This window comes from Mesoplodon bidens, assembly GCF_964165515.1.
Source record: "Mesoplodon bidens genome assembly, chromosome: 1".
In the NCBI taxonomy this organism is placed as follows: Eukaryota; Metazoa; Chordata; class Mammalia; order Artiodactyla; family Ziphiidae; genus Mesoplodon; species Mesoplodon bidens.
In genome coordinates, this window is record NC_138176.1 from 213,219,923 (window position 1) to 213,225,234 (window position 5,312).

Sequence of the window (5,312 nt, forward strand, 5' to 3'; positions counted from 1 at the left end):
ATGTTTTATTGGTTTTTATCTTTGTAACTAAAACAAGATTAATGCCTGCCCATGGTAAATGGTCAGGAAATAAATAACAATTAGTTTAGATCCAGCTCGATTAATTTCATTTTAAAGAGGGATATCGTTTTGTCTTAAACAGTATTAATTTAATCATGTGGTAACAATTGATGCAAAATGATTGTTTTTGAAAGAAGTCATGCATTTTTACAATTTTTAAAGTCATTTTTTTAAGTGAACGAGAGGAGCTACAATTTCTGCAGTTGAATTTTTTAAAATGTAGAATAGTTCAAACATAATAGTTTACATTTTGGTTTTGGTTTTGTTTTTTCACCAGAAAAAGAAAATCAGAATCTCAGGCGATCGCTCATTAGGTCCCAAGTTTCTGGTCTGGAAGGTTAAGCATGTCTTCAGCTCCAAAGGAGCAGATTAAACCAGTTGTGCTGTAAGCTTGAGGCATTTGGAAGCTGGCCAGAACTGCCTAAGAATTTTTTTTTTCCTTCTTATTCTCTTCCTTTCTGCCAGGCTTGCTCAGTGAGTCCATTAGCAGAATCAAATGAAAATCAATCCCTTTTATGCAAACCTTCCTGAAGCAGCAGGGCTGTTTGGTCACAAGAGCAGAGGTTCGTGCAGTGAAAGCCCTTGTGGTGATTTCTCTCCACCCAGGGCTCGCCAAGATCCACTCCACCATGCAGTGATGAAAGGGAGGATCAAACAGCTCTCTCAAAGCTCAGCTCCGTCAGACTGCCCTTTTCTAAATATAGCGCACTTCAGTAAACACCACTGTGAGTGTGCAGTGTGCTTGCTGGGGAATACACTGCCACCACCCTCAAAATTTTATGCACGCATGTACATATCTAGATCTTATTGGACCCTCTTTCATCGACTAAAATACTAAGCAAATTCTCTTTTTATTTTAAACTTTGACTTTCCATCAGTTTCAGCTCAGTGTTTTAGATAAATTCACTTGAGAGAAAGGGCTCTGAAAGACGGCTGGTTGAATGAATGAAGTTTAACCACAGACAAGGTTGAGTTCTCTGAAATTCTTGAAAATATTACTGTAGGCCAGGTTACTGAGGTCCACTGCCTTGTGTCCAGGATATGACACTTTCCAGTCAAATAAGGACTGGGTCCATCAAATTAAGACATTGCATTGCTTTAGACAGATTCTCCTGAGCAGTGTTTCTGATATAATTATAAAAATGTGTTCTGTTTTATTATCTGAAGTCCCCAGTGGTGAAGGTGCTGTCCTTATTTTTGGTTTACATTCACCTTTGATCCTGATGGAAATTACACATCTTTGTTCTGGAGCCAGCACCTGGTCCTTAGGCTTCGGTTCACCCTCACCTAAAAAGAGATCAGGTGAGAAAGCATACCAAGTGTGCAAACCTCAACAATGGTTTAGGACATGCACCAAGAACGTGATCTCCAATGGGAGCCTTAGGGATCACCATCAGAGGATGTGAAGGTTCTAACTGGCTTTGACCCACGAAGCGCCCAGGCGGGTGGGAGAGACATGGAAATCTAGAGGTGACACTTTCTGAGATCAGCTTCCCTCACCACTGGGCTCAACCACTTTAGTTTTTACATGGAAGAAAGTTTGGAACCTCAGGGATTCATGTCTCCCTCCACGTATGTTTTTTAATACCTGTGATTTGGGGACTGGTGAGGTTTTTCATTACTCTACACACCAGTTTCTACTTCATTCATCTATCAAGTCAACCCAACACGTTAGGATCCCAGTTTTAGAAAACAAATCTTTCAGCCTTGAATCAGACAGAGAAAGAAATAAAACATAAGGTAATGCTAGCCAAATGTCAGAGATGTAGATTCTGATAGACAGGACCAAAAAGGGAAAGTTAAGATCCCCCCAAAAAACTTACAAAATATACATTAAGGGTGGTTTTCTTCTTTACAAAAGGATCCCTCAGTAGGTTCCTTTAAATCAGAATTATGGAGACCAAAGCTGTCAAGTGGTGGAAAGAGTCAAAAAGTCTTAATTAATGTCCCAGCTACACCATTCATTAGCTATGTGACCTTGAGCACTTGTCAGTTAACCTTTTTGAGCTTCTGATTTCTCTTCTATAAATGGAGATAACAACACCTACTTCACAGACTTGTTAGGATCAAATGAGATAATTTGTGTAGAAGCACTTGGTTAACATAGCTCATTTATCTGTGAGTTCAGTGAACGTTCAGGGAGCGTGTACTACGTGCCAGGCACCATTAGGCACTGATATTATGATCTACACAGCATGTGACACTTTCGTTTGCAATTTTCATCCCTTAGAAACTTCCAACTTGGTTTGTATGTAGTATAATCCCAACTTCTCAGAAATATATCAACTGGCGGGAATTTCCTGGTGGTCCAGTAGTTAGGACTCAGAGCTTTCACTGCTGATGGCCTGGGTTCAATCCCTGGTCAGGGAACTAAGATCCCGCAGGCCGTGCAGCATGGCCAAAAAAAGAAAAAAAAGAAAAGAAAAGAAAAAAAAGAAATATATCAGCTGGGTAAAGTGAAAGACAATAACACACATTTATTTACCTTTTGTATATTTCATATGCACCATGAATTATGAACAAAGGGTCTACTTCTAGAAGACTTACCATCCTTATTGAAATGAGAAGTTTTGGGACTCTCAGCCTTTCCCAAACACAGAATGGAAACGAAACACCTCTTGGTGTGTGGGCGCAGATGTTACTGAGGTGTTGGCCATTCTGAAGACTCTTCCATGTTCCTCTGCAGTCTGTACCTTGGGCACATAGCAGGGCATCCTTGTTAGGGCTGGTTTCTATATTCCAGAGCCAGGCTGTATTGATAGAAGTTCTGCTTCAGTCTGTTCTCTGTATTGATGGAAGTTCTGCTTCAGTCTGTTGTCTGTATTGATGGAAGTTCTGCTTCAGTCTGTTGTCTGTATTGATGGAAGTTCTGCTTCAGTCTGTTGTCTGTATTGATGGAAGTTCTGCTTCAGTCTGTTGTCTGTATTGATGGAAGTTCTGCTTCAGTCTGTTGTCTGTATTGATACAAGTTCTGCTTCAGTCTGTTGTCTGTATTGATGGAAGTTCTGCTTCAGTCTGTTCTCTGTATTGATGGAAGTTCTGCTTCAGTCTGTTCTGATGCCAAGTGCCTTGTACGACCTCCCTGTGTCCTTCCTCTTCTGCTGAGAACCCACTGCCACCTGCCCTCCTCTCCTCTCTCAGCCCTTGTGTGAAGCAAGGATGGTTTCAGTCTTGCATTAGATCCTGAAAGCGACCATCAGTAATCTTGCCTTACCCTCACCTCTTCTATTTAGTAGGACTTATATGCCGCACATAACATGTCTCAAGCAGCTTTGCAGACTACCTCTAGAAACTTCTATTTGCACAGCCATAGGGAGAGGGGTAGCATTGCATGACTTCAAGAGATTTTAAAAACATTGCGGTCTATGTCAGCGGCATCTCCCAGAGCTGTTCAGTGCACAGCCTGGCAGCCACACCGGGCAGTCTTGATAGGAAAACTAGAAGCTTGGGAAGATTCCCTGAAATTGAATCTGAAGCTTGATCACATGTGAAATCCACACTCTGTCTGTCCCCCAAAATTGTGTTGACCACTTTAGTCTAGCTTTCTGGTCAGCAGTGGGAAGAGTCCTGTCTAAGTACGGCCACGCTTAATGCCTTGCAATCTCTCTCCTCGCCTCTATCCAAATAGTCAGGTAGTCACCACCTTAGTGCAGGTCTCTGTCATCTCTCCCCTGAGTTCCTGTAGCCACCTCCTATCTGGTCTCCCTGCTTTCTGTCCCGCCTCCCATCACCATCAACTTGCTAGTGTTGACAGGGTGACTCATCTCAATCACAAATCCGTTCATGTCATGCCCCTGCCTGCAATCCTTTAATACCTTTCCATCGCCTTCAGGATAAAATCCAGACTCCTTAGCATGGATATAGGACCCTTCGTGATTCTGGCTCGTGCTCTGGCCTTCTGCTTCTGAAACACCGTACTGGCCCAAGTCAAGCCCAGGCCTTTGGGTCTAACATTTGCTTTGCCTAGAATGCCCTTTCACCCCCTGCCCCGTCCCCTCCTCCTGACCAAACCCAGCTCAGATGTTGAAGACAAAAGCAGGGACCAGGCAGTCAGCAATGAAACTATCTCTTCAGCCCACGAAGTGTGGAATCTTGAAGAAAGGTCAGGAAGAAAGTCATAGCTGGCCCTGCACACGCTGGTTCACAGGGGCTAGATGCTGGTGGCAAGAAGTTCAGAGAGCTCTGCAGAGAGCAAGGCCGTGCTGAGCCTATTTCACTGCTTTCCCTCCTGGCCACTGGGCCGCCACACAGAGATAACCAGATGGCAGAAAGACCCCATGAGGTGCAGCCTCAAGTTGCCTGGAAAATAAAAGTCAGAAAATGTAGCAGAAAAATTTAAGTTCAGGAACGAGAAAAACTGAGTTCTGGTCACAGTATCTTTATTTTATTTTATTTTATTTTCGCGGTACGCAGGCCTCTCACTGTTGTGGCCTCTCCTGCTGCGGAGCACAGGCTCCGGACGCGCAGGCTCAGTGGCCATGGCTCACGGGCCCAGCTGCTCTGCGGCATGTGGGATCTTCCCGGACCGGGGCACGAACCCGTGTCCCCTGCATCGGCAGGCAGACTCTCGACCACTGCGCCACCAGGGAAGCCCTGGTCACAGTATCTTTAGATCTCAGCTTATCATTTTATCGTGAAAGGACTGACTCAGTGGGAGATTTTCATATTGTGCTTCATACAACCCTCGGGGTTTCCAGATGTTTTTCAAGGGCCACATCAGGGGAAGAGATGTCGAGGGGATGGATGCAAGTCCCCCAGAGCATCCCCACTCTTGTCCGATATTCCGTTCCTCTGTGTAAGATCGCATCTGATGAAAGGGTTATGTTGCTTAAAATGCATTGGAAAACCCGAAAAGAGATGAATACACAGCAGACATTTCATGAACCGACATACGCTTCGTCTTCTCCCAGGGTTAAGGAGGACTTGTTGACCGATGTGGTCAGTGGGAACTGGGCACTGCTTGTGGCTGTTCCCTCAGCAGCTTACCTACTCTGTTCCCTCCAGCTGGGCTGCATACAGTCCAAGGATCAGTTGGACTTTGTCCCCAAACCTGTCAGTGCCAGTTGTGCTTATGATTTTGATTGTATTCTTTTAATTACATATTATATACGCCAGTGTAATACAGTGAAATGAGTTTCATGAGTATTTCTATGAATGCTAAGGAGAACGCTTTGGAAAGACAATAAAAACAAGTCACTAAAATTATTGCTATGGAATTGCATGTGAGCAAGTTGATTCTTTGGGGAAAGACT